This window comes from Stomoxys calcitrans, chromosome 2, assembly GCF_963082655.1.
Source record: "Stomoxys calcitrans chromosome 2, idStoCalc2.1, whole genome shotgun sequence".
Lineage (NCBI taxonomy): Eukaryota > Metazoa > Arthropoda > Insecta > Diptera > Muscidae > Stomoxys > Stomoxys calcitrans.
In genome coordinates, this window is record NC_081553.1 from 203,815,398 (window position 1) to 203,834,470 (window position 19,073).

At 39.4% G+C, this 19,073-nt stretch overlaps 1 protein-coding gene across 3 annotated transcripts in view; it reads right to left on the reverse strand.

The window, feature by feature from the left end:
- The window catches only part of LOC106091405 (hemicentin-2), an 844,000-nt gene that overhangs the window by 488,686 nt on the left and 336,241 nt on the right, over positions 1–19,073 (reverse strand). For all 3 annotated transcript variants that reach the window (XM_059361549.1, XM_059361550.1, XM_059361548.1), the window contains exon 2: positions 16,079–16,157. The gene's annotated coding sequence lies outside the window, so the exon portion shown is untranslated. The remainder of the gene's footprint in view (positions 1–16,078; positions 16,158–19,073) is intronic.

The window sequence follows — 19,073 nt, forward strand, 5'->3', positions numbered from 1 at the left end:
TTTCGAAAAACCTAACATAAGTAACTGTGTCAAATTTCAGTAAAATTGGATTATAAATTCACCTTTTATGGGGCCAAAACTTCAAATCAAGATATCGGTCTATATGGCAGCTATATCCAAATCTAAATCGATTTGGCCCAAGTTTCAGAAAACTGTCGAAGGTTCTAACTCAACTCACTGTCCCAAATTTCGGCGAAATCGGACAATAAATGCGCCTTTTATGGAACCAAAACTTTATATCGAGACATGGGTCTATATGGCAGCTATACTCAAATCTGAACTGATTTGGGCCATATTGCAGAAGGAAGTCGAAGGGTTTAACCTAACTCACAGTCTTGAATTTCGGCGACATCGGACAATAAATGCAACTTTTATGGGCCCAAAACCTTAAACAGAGAGATCGGTCTATATGGCAGTTATATCCAAATCTTAACCGATCTGTGGTATATTGCAGGATTCTGTCGAAGGGCTTAACTTAACACACTGTCCCAAATTTCGGCGAAATCGGACAATAAATGAGCATTTTATGGGCCCAAAACCTTAAATCGAGAGATCGGTCTATATGGCAGCTATATCCAAATCTGGACCGATCTGCTCCAAATTGATGAGGGATATCAAAGGGCCTAACACAATTTACTGTCCCAAATTTCAGCAAAATCGGCTAATAAATGTGGCTTTTATGGGCCTAAGACCCTAAATCGGAGGATCGGTCTATATGGCAGCTAAATCCAAATCTGAACCGATCTGGACCAAAGTGGCGAAGGATGTCGAGGGGCCTAACACAACTCACTGTCCCAAATTTCATCAAAATCGGATAATAAATGTGGTTTTTATGGGCCTAAGACCCTAAATCGGAGGATCGGTCTATATGGCAGCTATATCCAAATCTGGACCGATCTCAGCCAAATTGACGAAAGATGTCGAAGGGCCTAACACAACTCACTGTCCCAAATTTCAGCAAAATCCGATAATAAATGTGGTTTTTATGGGCCTAAGACCCTAAATCGGAGGATCGGTCTATATGGCAGCTATAACCAAATCTGAACCGATCTGCGCCAAATTGAAGAAGAATGTCGAAAGGCCTAACACAACTCACTGTCCCGAATTTCAGCAAAATCGGATAATAAATGTGGCTTTTGTGGACCTAAGACCCCAAATCGGAGGATCGGTCTATATGGCAGTTATATCCAAATCTGAACCGATCTGGACCACAGTGACGAAGGATGTCGAGGGGCCTAACACAACTCACTGTCCAAAATTTCATCAAAATCGGATAATAAGTGTGGCTTTTATGGGGCTAAGACCCTAAATCGGCGGATCGGTCTATATGCGGGCTGTATGAAGATATAGTCCGATGTAGCCCATCTTCGAACTTAACCTGCTTATGGACAAAAAAAGAACCTGTGCAAAATTTCAGCTCAATATCTCTATTTTTAAAGACTGTAGCGTGATTTTAACGGACAGACGGACGGACATGGCTAGATCGTCTTAGATTTTTACGCTGATCAAGAATATATATACTTTATAGGATCGGAAATGGATATTTGGATGTGTTGCAAACGGTGGTGGGTATAAAAATTTGCAGCAGTGGTTTTCCCCTCCTAATGCTGGCAACATTTGTGAGGTACTATGCCATGTAAAACTTCTCTCCAAAGAGGTGTCGCCGCACGCCGTTCGGACTCGGCCATAAAAGTTAGGCCCCTTATCATTGAGCTTAAAACTTGAATCGGACTGCACTCATTGATATGTGAGAAGTTTGCCCCTGTTCCTTAGTGGAATGTTCATGGGCAAAATTTGCATTTGCACGATGGTCACCCATAGGAGTGGCGATAAAATGCCCCCCCTGTGACCTGCCCTGTGCCACTTTCTCCCTTTCTCCACACAATTTATCCACCTGTTCCTTAGCATATGGTTTATCCAGTCTCTAAGGACCGGGTCCACCCGGTACTGGTCTAAGTATTGGATCAGTGCGTCTCTCCGCACATTGTTAAGAATGGGCCAGATTGTTTTGAGAATGGGCCGTTATTCGGCTGAAAACAGTAACTCGCCCCAGGATATGTATTTCTGCACCACTGTTAAGTATAAAGGACGACTGACTAATATTGGGTTGCCCAAAAAGTAATTGGGTATTTTTCATATAGTCGGCGTTGACAAATTTTTTCACAGCTTGTGACTCTGTAGTTGAATTCTTTCTTCTGTCAGTTATCAGCTGTTACTTTTAGCCTGCTTTAGGAAAAAAGTGTAAAAAAGTATATTTGATTAAAGTGCATTCTAAGTTTTATTAAAAATGCATTTACTTTCTTTTAAAAAATCCGCAATTACTTTTTGGGCAACCAATAGAATGAAAATCTTTTTCAAAGATTATCTGTTTTAGATGGTGATGGGGATACCTTCGAATAATTTCTGGGCATGAATGGGCCAGATTGATTTGAGAAGAGCAGTATTTCGGCTAACTCGCCCCAGGATATGTATTTCTGCACCACTGTTAAGCATAAAGGACGACTGACTAATAGAATGGAAATCTTTCTGCATCCCACTGATATATGTGATACTCTATCGGACAAAGAATGTTATTCGTTAGGTGACAAAGCCCCCTCGATGTCAATGCATACCGCCAGTGTGTACGTTTTAAGAATCCTTCGTACACACTGGCGGTATGCATTGACATCGAGGGGGCTTTGTCGCCTAACGAATAACATTCTTTGTCCTATAGCGTATCACATATATCAGTGGGATGGAGAAAGATTTTCATTCTATACATCAGTCGTCCTTTATGCTTAACAGTGGTGCAGAAATACATATCCTGGGGCGAGTTAGCCGAAATACTGTTCTTCTTAAATCAATCTGGCCCATTCATTCCCAGAAATTGTTAGAAGGTATACCCATCACCATCTAAAATAGATAATAGATGTTTGAATCTGATACCTGATAGCCATTTGATTTCAACAAACGAAAATGAAATGTTCGTAATGCTTTGACAAAATTCCTGCGAAATCCATATACTTTTATTATCCATCTAAAATTTCATGAAAATTCACCAGAAAAATTTCCACTAACAACTGAAAATACAAATCCTTTGAACTCTTTGTATGGCTTCCAAATTGCGTGCCAAAAACTTAAAGCTTTTGTAGATTAGGGCGTTTGTTAACGATTTTACTCCCGTTTTCAAAACTAATCACAAAAATGCATTCAAGCGAATAAACTACAGATACATGCTGTATTAGTTTTAGTCGAGTTTAGTTTCACTTTCAGCTGTGTTGCTTTTTTTTTCTTTCTTTCATGAAATGAGATTTAATGTAAATGGTTGGTTGTATGCCATGTACAAAGGACATGTGCGTGTGAAAGCCATTGGCTGAACGGTTGAAGGGTTTCGGATGGTTAGCTGGAGCAGGGGTCAAATTTTGTTCTAATTTCATATTGTCTATTCGCTGGATAAGGGCAGCATGGATGAATGGTAGGACGACGGGTGAATTGGTTATCTGTGCGAACATGATAGGCACAGTTATTATCGTGTCTCGCTATATGCTCCTGCTGATAGTGGACGTTGTTGGTTGTTGCTGTTCCTTTGTAATTCATTTGCTTTCCATTAGCAGGCCAACATTACAAGAAAATAGAAAACACAAAAATTCTATCTAAAACTATTAATTAAGCCAGTTCAGAACATTGAGCAGATAACATGTTGGCATGTTGATGGACATGATCCGTATTTGCTTTTTTTTCATGCATTTCTTTTTTTTTTTTTTTTGTTTGCTGGCTCCTTTGTTTTCTGCTGACTCGCTTCATTGCTGAGATAGCTTCAGTGCTGCCATTGGTGGTGATGGCTTTGCTAGGGCCAAATAAATTCCATAATATATTGTCTAACGTTAAACATGAAATGTTGGCGTAATAAAGAATTAATACTTATTAAATAGTATTACGAAGTTAAGAAAGCAGCTCTACAGCCATCACTACAACCACGCGATAATGGTGTGATGGCGTGAATTCTTTAGAGGAGTTATACCCATGGGCTATTCCATGAAAAATCGTACAGAAGGTTATTTTACGAATTTTGTTCATTTCCAATACTCTAGAGACCATTCGGCTGTATGCTGCACCTGGGGAAAAGTGAAGCTAAGAAGTCATGCATGACAAAAATTGAGATACGCAGTTTTAATTCATCACCATATTGTCAAGGCACGTTCATCAAGACACCTCGCAGGGTGGAGTCATATCCCCATTGCTATGGCTATTTACTTGGGGATCAAAGTGGTGGAGGATGATGTGGCGATATGGTCTCTGGTTTGTTTTTGTCCGTACTGAGTGACATCATGAATGGGGCCTTGGGGTCACTCAATACACCTGGCTCATTAGTGTTGAACACCACTAAAATCAAATATGCAAGCTTTAATCTGCCACTGTTACGCGGACAAGGGGTATATAATAGGATCGCGCGAAATATTTTGGCGATATCCTTTATTCTAAACGATCATGGAGACGTTTCGGAAACCTCGCGCTCATACGGCATCCATTGCATATTACATGTGTCGCAAAATCTTTGGCAGTCTTTGGGTGTCTCAAACCTAAGATTGTGCTTTGGGTGTACACCAGTATTAACAGATTGGTACTTGCATGTGGAGCACTAGTGTGGTGGATTGCAATGGAAAAGACAATCATAAACAAGTAAAAGCGTGCTAAGTTCGGCCGGGCCGAATCTTATATACCCTCCACCATGGATTGCATTTGTCGAGTTCTTTTCCCGGCATCTCTTCTTAGGCAAAAAAGGATATAAGAAAAGATTTGCTCTGCTATTAGAGCGATATCAAGATAAGGTCCGGTATGGACCACAATTAAATTATATATTGGAGACCTGTGTAAAATGTCAGCCAATTCGAATAAGAATTGCGCCCTTTGGGGGCTCAAGAAGTAAAATAGAAAGATCGATTTATATGGGAGCTGTATCGGGCTATAGACCGACTCAGACCATAATAAACACGTATGTTGATGGTCAAGAGAGAATCCGTCGTACAAAATTTCAGGCAAATCGGATAATAATTGCGACCTCTAGAGGCTCAAGAAGTCAAGATCCCAGATCGGTTTATATGGCAACTATATCAGATTATGAACCGATTTAAACCTTATTTGACACAGTTGTTGAAAGTAAAAATAAAATAAGTCATGCAAAATTTCAGCCAAATCGGATAGGAATTGCGCCCCCTAGAAGCTCAAGAAGTCAAGTCCCCAGATCTGTTTATATGACAGCTATATCAGGTTTTGAACCGATTTGAACCATACTTGGCACAGTTGTTGGATATCATAACGAAATACTTCGTGCAAAAATTCATTCAAATCGGATAAGAATTGCGCCCTCTAGAGGCTCAAGAAGTCAAGACCCAAGATCGGTGTATATGGCAGCTATATCAGGTTATGGACCGATTTGAACCATACTTGGCACAGTTGTTGGATATCATAACGAAATACTTCGTGCAAAAATTCATTCTGATCGGATAAGAATTGCGCATGCTAGAGGCTCAAGAAGTCAAGACCCAAGATCGGTTTATAAGGCAGCTATATCAGGTTATGGACCGATTTGAACCATACTTGGCATAGTTGTTGGATATAACAACAAAACACGTCGTGCAAAATTTCATTTCAATCGGATAAGAATTGCGCACTCTAGAGGCTCAAGAAGTCAAGACCCAAGATCGGTTTATATGGCAGCTATATCAGGTTATGAACCGATTTGAACCATACTTATCACAGTTGTTGGATGTCATAACAAAAACACGTCGTGCAAAATTTCATTCCAATCGGATAAGAATTGCGCACTCTAGAGGCTCAAGAAGTCAAGACCCAAGATCGGTTTATATGGCAGCTGTATCAAAACATGGACCGATATGGCCCATTTACAATACCAACCGACCTACACTAATAAGAAGTATTTGTGCAAAATTTCAAGCGGCTAGCTTTACTCCTTTGGAAGTTAGGGTGCTTTCGACAGACAGACGGACGGACGGACGGAAGGACAGACGGACGGACATGGCTAGATCGACATAAAATTTCACGACGATCAAGAATATATATACTTTCCGGGGTCTCAGACGAATATTTCGAGTAGTTACAATCAGAATGACGAAATTAGTATACCCCCCATCTTATGGTGGAGGGTATAAAAAAGAAATTTCGATACATACAGAAGGCTGAATGCACCGTGGTGACAGGAACAATACGCACTTGTCATGCACGACGTTTTAGCCTCTAACGATAGATATTCACATCAAGGCGAGTACGGCATTCACTGCCGCTAAACTGAAGGCTTTCGAAAACAAGAGGGACAGAGTATATGAATATGCTCGCATCCCTCTTCCAAGGGATATAATATCTACCTCTGACTACGGAATTCTCCCTATGATCTTCGATCAGCCGTTGGAGGTAAAATTTCCGAATAGATCGAACTAGAATGATGGACCTCTGTTGATGGCATAAGGCACCAAGGTATACGGGCGGCTCGATGATGAGTTAAAGTATAGTACTCGTTCAATCCTTCTGAGTATTATAGCGAATAATAAAAGCGGCGATAGGAAACCTGGATGGATTGGAAGAGGTTTTAGGTCGGATACCTGAGACGATACTTGAACTCGAGTGCGGGGCACTGCTGCCAGCGGCACAGTCTTGGATTGACAGAACTCTGGTATTGCCATGTGGAAGTTAATGCTACACGGATAGATCAAACGTGGAGGACAGAGAGGGCTTGAAGGTCTACATTGGGTATCGAAGGAATGAGAGCTCGTTTCGGCTACCTGACCGTAATACAGTCCTGCAGACAAAGTACCGAGCGATCACGGAATGCGTGAGGTGGTGTGGTGTTCAAGCGAGGACGTCAAGTGTGAACATCTTTACGGATAGTTAATTTAACATCAGGAAAATTCGTGGCCTTAGAACAATCTTGGAGTTTAAGAGGAAGATTAACGCCTTCTCTGAGTATAGCACAACCAACATCGTTGGGGCCCGGGCTAAAACGGAGTAAGAGGGAATGAAAGAGCCGACGGTTTGGCAGTGCAAGCCCATGAACTGCTGTCAACAAACTTGGTTAACCCGAAGCCTTTCGAGTCGACACAGTCTGAGTTAAAGGCGTCGATTATTGAACAGCGTAACGGTCGGTAGGGCGGCGAAAATCCTATGGGGAGATCAGGATCGTGAGAAGACAAGGCTACTACTGAAAGGAAGTAAGAAGGAGTTCAGTAAAGCTTCCGCTATCTTAACCAGACACATAGGACTGCGAGCCCACTTGTGGTCAATTGGTGTGGCAAGGGACAGCATATTTGGCGCATTTGGGGAAGATTAGAGAAGCGGCTAACAGCCAACGGCAATTAGGAGGCGACACAATACCAAACATTAACCGACTTAGGGGCGTGTTATAGAAATTAGTTAGGGATTTTGTTTATAGCCCAGCATTCCTGATTTAGACTTTCCATTTCGTTGTTACTCTTTAGTATTTAGAGCGCACAACTAGCTGATTAGTGACTTAGGTGTATGTCCATAGTTGTATGGGGCGGATTAGAATCGGTACCCATTTTTCAACCAAATTAAGCCCATCGTCCGATTTAATAACCATTGGAAAACCTCTTTTTGAGTCTATCAAATTTGATTCAGATATAGCGTCCTTATAATGATATGGCCCAATTTACACCTTTTGAGTGGGTTTGGGGTATTATAACATATAGTCAGCACCACCCAAGTTTTGCCTTCCCTTACTTATTTTTACTCCTTCTGACATGTAGTGACCCATATACAAAGGATATTTTCTATCCCCCACCACAAACAGAGACCAACAAAGTTTTATCAATTCACAGCGAAAGTAACTGACAAAGCGTTAATTCGGCAAAGGAGGTACTGTTGGTATTAGGGCAGCAAGAGGAACCACAGTGAAAACGAACATTGAGTAAACTATAAAAATAAATAAGTTTTTGTCTTACGAGTAGTAGGTCGGTTGAATGGTCATACTGCCCTAATACCAGTTTACTTCATTTTCTTGTCTATTTAATGGTGAAAGTTAATAATACTATTTTTACAGGGCTCAAAGCATAACCCATAATATAAACATCTATAACATAATCTATATAAGGGGTGGGCAGGCTGACAGCCTTTCCGGCGGGCAAGGAGGGGGTGGAGCAAAATGAGTATAAAGGAATTTATATTTGAACAACTACTGCAATGCTATGGCTTTTATTAGTACAGTCTGAATAAACGAAAACTATTTATTCTGGAAGTATTTGGTATATTTTGAAGAATATTTAGTTGAGATATTTACTTCGGAGTGTTGAGGAAATTTTCATAATGAATAAATTTAAATTTATTTAAATGGAGCCCCATTATTTGAAAAGAAATTTTGGAGAGAGGGAAACTCTCAAAATTCGTTTGGAGTTAAAAGTGAATCGCCCTGCCTAGTTTTTGAGATTGTACTTGTGAAATTACCTAATGAGCATTTTATTGGCCAAATTTGCATAAAAATGTCGAAGAGCCTAACACAAAGCACTGTCCCAAATTTCGGTGAAATTGGACAATAAATGCCTCTTTAAGGGCCCAAAACCTTAAATCGGATGATCGGTCTATATGGAAGCTATATTCAAATCTAGACCGATCTGGGCAAAATTGAAGAAGGACTTCGAAGAGCCTAACTAAACTCACTGTCTCAAATTTCAGCGACATTGGACATTAAATGCGTCTTTTATGGCCCCAAAACCTAAAACCTAGATATCGGTCTATATGGCAGCTATATCCAAATCTGGACCGATCTGTGCGATATTGGAGAAGTATGTCACGGGGCTTAACTTAACTCACTGTCCCAAATTTCGGCGACATCGGACAATAAATGAGCATTTTATGGGCCCAAAACCTTAAATCAAGAAATCGGTCTATATGACAGCTATATCCAAATCTCAACCGATCTGGGCCAAAATGACGAACGATGTTGAAGGGCCTAACACAACTCACTGTTCCATATTTCAGCAAAATCGGATAATAAATGTGGATTTTATGGCCTAAAACCATAAATCGGAGGATCGGGATATATGGCAGCTATATCCAAATCTGGACCGATCTTGATCAAATTGACGAAGGATGTCGATGGGCCTAACACAATTCACTGTCACGAATTTCATCAAAATCGGCTAATAAATGTGGCTTTTGTAGGCCTAAGACCCTAAATCGGAGGATCGGTCTATATGACAGCTATATCCAAATCTGAACCGATCTGAGCCAAATTGACTAAGGATGTCCAGGAGTCCAGGAGATATTAAATGTGGCTTTTATGGGCCTAAGACCCTAAATCGGCGGATCGGTCTATATGGGGGCTATATCAAGATAAAGTCCGATATAACCCATCTTCGAACTTAAGCTGCTTATGGAAAAAAAAGAATCTGTTCAAAATTTAAGCTCAATATCTCCATTTTTAAAGACTGTAGCGTGATTTCAACAGACAGACGGACAGACGGATGGACATGTCTAGATCGTCTTCGATTTATACGCTGATCAAGAATATATATACTTTATAGGGTCGGAATTATATATTTCGATGTGTTGCAAACGGAATGACAAAATGAATATACCCCCATCCTTCGGTGGTGGGTATAACAAATAAAAGCGTGCTAAATTCAGCCGGACTGAAGCTTGGGTACTCACCATCACAGATTCCGCTAAATATGTACCCTTGTTAACTAAGTTTGTGTTTGAATTATTTTGGTCTCAAGAAGTCCTATCGGGATGTCAGTACTTAGGGGGGCCTGTATCACCATATTGACCGATTCGGATAAAACTTGGCACTGATGTTGTATATCATAAGATAGGGTTTTGGGGCCAAATTTTAGCCAAATCAGGTGAAAATTGAGGCTTCTAAGGTTTGAAGAAATCAAATCCGGGGATTGGTTAATATGAGGGCTATAATTATTTTACACTAATTCGGATCATACTTGGCATGGAGTTTGAAAGTCATAACTCAAGTCTTTGTTCCAATTTTCAGCCATATCGGATGAAAAATGAGGCTTCTAAGGGCTGAAGAAATCAAATTCGGGGATGAGTTTATATGGGGGCTATAACTGTTTATCAACCGATTTTGATCATACGTATTTTTTCCAAATTTCAGCCAAATCGGTCGAAAATTTAGGTTTCCTAAGGCTTAAGAAATAACAACCGGGGATCGGTTCATATGGGGATCGGTTCATAATCATCGGTTCAAGTCATAACCCAAGTCTATGTTTGAAATTTCAGCCAATTTCAGGACGAAAATTGAGGCTTCTAAAGGCTCAAGAGGTCAAATCCGGGCATCGGTTTATGTGGGGGCTGTAACTGTTTATAAACCAATCCGGATCATTAATGTTGCAAGTCATCACTCAAGCCTTTGTTTCAAATTTCTGCCAAATCGGATGAAAATTGAGGCTTCTAAGGGCTAAAGAAATCAAATTCTGGGATCGGTTTATATGGGGGCTACATCTGTTTATAGACCGATTCGGATCATACTTGATATGGATGTTGAAATTTATTACTCTAGTCGTTGTTCAAAATTTAAGCCAAATCGGATAAAAATTAAGGGTTGCAAGGGCTCAAGAGGTCAAATCCGGGGATCGGTTTATATTGGGTTGCCCAAAAAGTAATTGCGGATTTTTCATATAGTCGGCGTTGCCAAATTTTTTCACAGCTTGTGACTCTGTAATTGCATTCTTTCTTCTGTCAGTTATCAGCTGATACTTTTAGCTTGCTTTAGAAGAAAAATGTAAGAAAAGTATATTTGATTAAAGTTCATTCTAAGTTTTATTAAAAATGCATTTACTTTCTTTTAAAAAATCCGCAATTACTTTTTGGGCAACCCAATATATGGACTACATCTCTTAAAAATTTTTCAAGAAGTCCAATCGGGATATCGGTTTGTACCGGAGCTATATCTAAATCAGGACCGATATGGCTAGTTTGCATTCCCCAACGACCTACATCAATATAAAATATCTGTGCAAGACCTCAAGCAGCTTACTTCACACTTTCGACCGCTATGGTGATTTCGACAGACGGACGGACAGACCAGGCTAGATCGACTTTTTGTCTGTTTAGGGTAAAATTTTGCATGTAGTATTCTGTTATGATATCCTATAACTGTGCCAAGTACGGTCCGAATCGGTTTATAACCTGATATAGCTTCCATATAAACCGATCTCCCGATTTGACTTCTTGAGCCCTTACGAGGGTTGCCTTTTATATTTCGGGATTGGACAACTCTCGTGTTACAATCTGTCAACTGACAGCTCTATCGTAAAGCTTGGCATTTTTGAGGTTATACTACTCAGAACGTTTTGACATACGAGCGCTATTTGTATTGTTTACAGTAATTTAAAAAATTCATCATGCCCAAAAAATGGAATTAAATTGTGAACATTTTCGCGCTATTATTTTTACAGCTTTCGACGTGGATTAACTCAACAACAGTGCATCGATAAGCTTAATTAAATTTTTAGTAATGAAGCCTCATCAAGGACCAGTGTTTTTCGATGGTATGGTAAATTCACCCGAGGCCGTAGTCCAAAATCAGTTGTTGTTCCGAAAACCATTGATGCTGTGCGCCAACTAATAGACAACCTAAAGCATTTGTGGGACCAGCATTCATTCAATATTGCATGAACATTTGACCGCCAACAAAATTTTTTCGCGTTGAAAAGCTTGTGTCGATTGGTCGAAATAAATGCTCCAAAAATGTGGTCGCGGTGCTTCGAAACACGTCTATTCCATCATGACAGGTGATGAATGGAGGATTTGTGCGTATGAGCCCAAAAGTAAGCAGCAGTTGACTGTATGGGTATTTCAAGATGAGCGAAATCCAACAAAAGTTGCTCGCACACGAAGCACTTCCAAGCAAATGATCGCCTGTTTTTTCGACAAAACTGGACATGTCACAATCGTACCACTAGAACAACGCAGAATAGTAAATTCTAAGTGGTACACAGCCATTTGTTTGCCAGTTGACTTCCACCGCCGAAGACGGATCATTCTTCACCATGACAATGCGAACTCTCACACATCGGCTCAAACAATTGCATTTTTGTGCACAAGTCCTGACTTGGTACCCGATGACTTTTTTCAATTCCCGTACGTAGAAAATAAAATGAAAGGTCGTTCAGAATGCATGTTTGGAGATACCTCAGAGTGGCAAAAGTGCTTCGACAATTGATCCAAATGCGTGCAAAAGTGTATAGATCTTAATGGAGAATATTTTGAAAAACAATAAAGCGATTTTCGATGATTATTAATATTTGTTTTTGTTCTCTAATCTCGAAATATAAAAGGCAACCCTCGTACAAGCCGACCATTTTGTCCGATTTGGCTGAAGTTTTACATGTGGTGGTTTGATATGACCTCCCACAAATTTGCCCAGTATGTATGGTCGAAATCGGTTTATAACCTGATATAGCTCCCATATAAACAGATCTCCCGATTTGACTTCTTGAGGCCCTACAAGCCGCAACTTTTGTCAGATTTGACTGAAATTTTGAATGTTGTGTTCTGTTACGACTTCCAACAACTGTGCCAAATACATTCCAAATCAATCTATAACCTAACATTGCTCCCATGTAAACCGGTCTCTTGATCATACCTGTTCGGTTCCTAGATTTTTATACCCACCACCGAAGGATGGGGGTATATTCATGTTGTCATTCCGTTTTCAACACATCGAAATATAAATTTCAGACCCTATAAAGTATATATATTCTTGATCAGCGTAAAAATCTAAGACGATCTAGACATGTCCGTCCGTCTGTCTGTTGAAATCACGCTACGGTCTTCAAAAATAGAGATATTGAGCTGAAACTTTGCACAGATTCTTTTTTTGTGTCTATAAGCAGGTTAAGTTCGAAGATGGGCTATATCGGACTATATCTTGATGTAGCCCCCATATAGACAGATCCGCCGATTTAGGGTCTTAGGCCAATAAAAGCTACATTTATTATCCGATTTTGCTGAAAGTTGTGCTGGGCTCCTCAATATTCTTCGTGAATTTGGCCCAGATCTGTTCAGATTTGGATATAGGTGTCATATAAACCGATCCTACGATTTAGGGTCTTAGGCTCATGAAAGCCATATTTAATATGCGATTTTGCTGAAATTTGGGACAGTGAGTTGTCTTAGGCCCTTCGACATCTTTCGTTCATTTGGCTCAGATCGGTCCAGATTTGAATATAGCTGCCATATAGACCGATCCTCCAATTTAGGGTCTTAGGCCCATAAAAGCCACATTTAATATCCGATTTTGCTGAAATTTGGGACAGTGAGTTGTCTTCAACATCTTTCGTCAATTTGGCTCAGATCGGTCCAGATTTGGATATAGCTGCCATATAGACCGATCCTCTGATTTAGGGTCTTAGGCCCATAAAAGCCAAATTTTTTATCCGATTTTGCTGAAATTTGGGACAGTGAGTTGTCCTAGGCCCTTCAATATATTTCGCCAATTTGGCTCAGATCGGTCCAGATTTGGATATATCTGCCATATAGACCGATCATCCGATTTAGGGTCTTAGGCCCATAAAAGCCACATTTATTATCCAAGTTTGCTGAAATTTGGGACAGTGAGTTGTCTTGGGTCCTTCAACATCCTTCGTCAATTTGGCTCAGATCGGTTCAAATCTGGATATAGCTGCCATATAGACCGATCCTCCGATTTAGGGTCTTAGGCCCATAAAAGCCACATTTATTATCCAAGTTTGCTGAAATTTGGGACAGTGAGTTGTCTTGGGTCCTTCAACATCCTTCGTCAATTTGGCTCAGATCGGTTCAAATCTGGATATAGCTGCCATATAGACCGATCCTCCGATTTAGGGTATTAGGCCCATAAAAGCCACATTTATTATCCGATTTTGCTGAAATTCGGGACAGTGAGTTGTGTTAGGCCCTTTAACGTACTTCTTTAATTTGGCTCAGATCGGTCCAGATTTTGATATAGCTGCCATATAGACCGATCCTCCGATTTGGGGTATTAGGCCCATAAAAGGCGCATTTATTGTCCGATTTCGTCGAAATTTGGGATAGTGAGTTATGTTTGGCCCTTCAACATCCTTCGTCAATTTGGCTCAGATCGGTTCAGATTTGGATATAGCTGCCATATATACCGATCCTCCGATATGGGGTCTTAGGCCCATAAAAGGCGCATTTATTGCCCTATTTCGTCGAAATTTGGGACAGTGAGTTGTCTTAGGTCCTTCAACATCCTTCGTCAATTTGGCTCAGGTCGGTTCTAATTTGGATATTGCTGCCATATAGACCGATCCTCCGATTTGGGGTATTAGGCCCACAAAAGGCGCATTTATTGTCCGATTTCGTCGAAATTTGGGACAGTGAGTTCCGTTAGGCTCTTCGAATTTTTTTTTCAAACATGGCCCAAATCGGTCTATATTTGAATATAGCTGCTATATAAACCGATATCTCGATTTAAGGTCTTGGCCCCATAAAGGGCGCATTTAAAATCCGATTTCATAGAAATTTGACGCAGAGAATTATGTTAGGCTTTTCCACATCCGTGTCGTATATGGTTCATATCGGTTTATTTTTAGATATAGCTACTTAGAAGACCAATATCTTATTACACACAGTTAAAAAATAACTTGTACTTATAAGTATTTGGTCCAAATCGGAACATATTTCGATATAACTGCTATGAGGCATTGGGTGGTTTATATATAGACCCGAGGTGGTGGGTATCCCAAGTTCAGCCCGGCTGAACTTAACGCCTTTTTACTTGTTTTTTTAACTTTTACTGGTTTGACAAAAAATTGGTATGTAGAATAAAATTATGTTCTTCAAATAATTTTCTTTTGTGTACATTTTTAGCAATATCCATGATGGTGGGTTCCTAAGATTAGGCCCGACCGAACTTAGCACGCTTGTACTTGTTACACCCTACGCCACCACTGTGGTACAGAGTATTATAACTTTGAGCATTTGTTTGCAACGTTAAGAAGGAGAAGAGCTATAACTATTATATAGACCGATCGACTCAGAATCACTTCTGATTTGAGATGTCCGTCTGTCCGTCCGTGAGTCCATGTATTCTTGTAGTCAAGATCAAGGTACGGATGGCATTTGCTGTCCGATCCAAGGACAAATGCTTTGATTTTGGAAAAATCGGTTCAGATGTTGATATATTGGGTTGCCCAAAAAGTAATTGCGGATTTTTAAAAGAAAGTAAATGCATTTTTAATAAAACTTAGTATAAACTTTAATCAAATAAACTTTTTTTACACTTTTTTCTAAAGCAAGCTAAAAGTAACAGCTGATTACTGACAGAAGAAAGAATGCATTTACAGAGTCTCAAGCTGTGAAAAAATTTGTCAACGCCGACTATATGAAAAATCCGCAATTACTTTTTGGGCAACCCAATAGCTCCCACATATATCTTTCTTCCGATATGGCTTTGAAGGCCGTAGTCGCACAATTTTAGTCCGATCTTTACAAAATTTTGCACGAGTTGTTTTATTTTAAGTCCCAAAACGTGTGAGAAATTTTACTAAAATCGGATAAGATTTAAATATAGCTCCCCTATGTATCTTCCTTTCGATATGTCGTTCTAAGGCTCGACTCGGTGGTATAGGGTATTATATAGTCGGGCTCGTCCGTCTTTTGCCTTAACTTACTGGTTTTCCATTGTGATACCACAGCAACGACAGAACCATGCTTTTGCTATTATCGCACCAGCTTTGATTTAATTGCGAGAATAAACCTCTCTTATATAAACTAATGCTGTCCAATTGAAGATTTCAGTGCATCATGGATAGAAATCCATATTTCACTATGTTCTCCTGCCCAATTGACATTTGTTTTAATTTCCGATAAAATGATACAATTTAAATAAAGTTATTCTCAGTTGTTATTATAAAGTTATTCTGTATAAAAAACGCAAATTCCTACGAAATTATTTATGCATGCTTGCATTCTACTTATAGAAATTAATATTACACAGAATTTGTCTTTCCGGTTATTTTATTTTTTTTTTTCCCTCGTAATTTTATTTTATATATGTTATATTACACCCCCCAGATGGCGACGGAATGTATTCATGTGCCTTACGTACCTTATAAGCTGTCCCTTTTTTTTAATTATATGCAGTTTTATTTGCTCATTTTATATCCTTTTCCATGAAATGTTCATATCTGTAATTACAAAGAAAAAAAAACATTAATTGCATTAATTACACAATAATTGAATTGCAGTCTTATAGGTTCTCTCACTTCTCTCTCTCTCTCTCTCTCTCTCTCTACATTTAATTAATGTAATTGCATCAATTTTGTATAAATCCTATATAAAAGGGGAATAAGCGTCATATGAATTTAATGAGAAAACAAATACATAATTTTAAAAACTGCAAAGAAAATTTTCAAATATGAGTAAATAAGGCAAGTATAACATATATATTGGGTTGCCCAAAAAGTAATTGCGGATTTTTCATATAGTCGGCGTTGACAAATTTTTTCACCGCTTGTGACTCTGTAATTGCATTCTTCTTCTGTCAGTTGTCAGCTGTTACTTTTAGCTTGCTTTAGAAAAAAAGTGTAAAAAAAGTATATTTGATTGAAGTTCATTTTAAGTTTTATTAAAAATGCATTTATTTTCTTTTAAAAAATCCGCAATTACTTTTTGGGCAACCCAATACATATACATACATACATAATTATGCCCTACACCACTATTATGGTAAAGGAAGTTATAATTTAGTGAGCCGTTGTATAAAGTTCGTGCTAAATCGGACGAGAATTGCGCCCTCTAGAGGCTCAAGAAGTCAAGACCCAAGATCGGTTTATATGGTAGCTATATAAGATTATTGACCGATTAAGACCATACTTCGCACAGTTGTTGGAAGTGATATTTAAACACTATGTGCGAAATTTCAGTCAAATCGGACGAGAATTGCGCCCTCTAGAGGCTCAAGAAGTCAAGACCCAAGATCGGTTTGTATGGCAGCTATATCAAGCTATGAACCGATTTAAACCATACTTAGCGCAGTTTTTGGAAGTGATATCAAAACACTATGTGCGAAATTATAGTCAAATCGGACGAGAATTGCGCCCTCTAGAGGCTTAAAATGTTAAGACCCAAAAACGGTTTATATGGCAGCTATATCAAAACTTGGTCCAATTTGGCCCATTTACAACCCCAACCGACCTACTCTAATAAAAAGTTTTTGTGGAAAATTCCAAATCGTACGAGAATTGCGCCCTCTAGAGGCTAAAGAAGTCAAGACCTAAGATCGGTTTATATGGCAGCTTTATCAAAACATGGACCGATTTGAACCATACTTAGTACAGTTGTTGGAAGTGATACCAAAACACCAAGTGAAAAATTTCAGTCAAATCGGACGAGAATTGTGCCCTCTAGAGGCTTAAAAAGTTAAGACCCAAAATCGGCTTATATGGCAGCTATATCAAAACATGGACCGATTTGGCCCATTTACAATCCCAACCGACCTACTCTAATAAAAAGTATTTGTGGAAAATTACAAGCGGCTAGCTTTACTCCTTCGAAAGTTAGCGTGGTTTTGACAGACAGACAGACGGACGGACATGGCTAGATCGACTTAAAATGACATGGACGATCAAGAATATATATACACTTAATGGGGTCTTAGACGCATATTTCGAGGTGTTACAAACAGAATGACGAAATTGGCATAGCCCCATCCTATGGTGGAGGGTATAAAAAGGGCAATATGGGACTATATCTTGACACAACCCCCACATGGGCCGATCTGCCGATTTGAGGTTTAAGGTTCATTTAAGCCACTTTTATAATCCGACTAGCTGACCCGGGCACGCTCCGCTGCGCCTTATTTTACTTTATATGGAACAAAAGTCTCATTGGAATGTTTATTTTCGGCAATTAATGATCTTTTAGTGAAATACCCTGCTAATTTGACTAACAGTTTAACAATATAAGTGCCTTTATCTGAATCCCACATGATCTATATTGGTCTACGAATTTAAGTTTGGATGTAAGGTGTACTCCATATACTTAATTTCAGCCCGATATTCTCATGATGTCTGATTTAGTGATGTTTTCGGAGGAGAGGTGGTCTCCCATATACTTGGCCCTGAAAAAATATCAGCATCGTGCTCTCAAATACCATTTATTTAAACCCCATATTGCCCATATTGACTTAAGAGGTGTTTACAGGATGAAGCGTCCCCCAAATATATGGCCCCAAAATAGGTTATCAAATTCGTTTTCTCATCTCAAATACCTTTCATTTGAGCCACATATTGGCATGGTCGAAAATTTTTTCCCCTTTGAGGGTATTTTGGGAAAGGGGTGATGCCCTAAATACATGATCCCACATTTAGATATCAAATTCGTATTCTACTCACTAAAAAATTTAAGTTTGTGGGGTCTTTTGGGAAAGGGGTAGACCCCCAGACAGAAAATTGGTCCCGAAAATGGGTATCAATTCTTGGTCTACCCCCAATACCTTTCATTTAAGCTCCATATTGACATAGTCGGTAAATATGCCCGATTTAGGGGTGTTTTCGAGATTGCGGTGGTCCCCCAAGCACAAAGCCCGGAAAATATATCAGCAACGTGCTTTATTCTCATATAACTGTATATCATTTATTTGAACCCCATATTGCCACTGGCCTCAAAATTGGATATCAAATTCGTTTTCGAATCTCATTTAAACTCCTTATTGCAAAAGTCAGCAAATATGTCCGGTTTGGGGTATTGGCCCTAAAAACTATGAATATTTAGTTCCACTCTCTTTAAGACCCAAATTGTCTTGGTGTGTAAATATGTCGTATTTGGGGGTTGTTACGGTGGTGGGATGTCCGCTAAACAGTTGGCCCCTGATGTTGATATCAGATACGTGGTCTACTTCCACATACCTGTAATTTAAGCCCCATATTTTCATAGTCTGTAAACATGACCGGCTTGGGGGTGTTTTGGGGGATGGGCGGCCACTCAGTGAGTTGGCCTTGAAAATATATATCGGATTCGTGTTCCACTTTAAAAACCCTTTTATTTGAGCCTCATATTGCAATAGTCAGAAAATACTTACTATTTGGGTGGTGTTGTGGGGG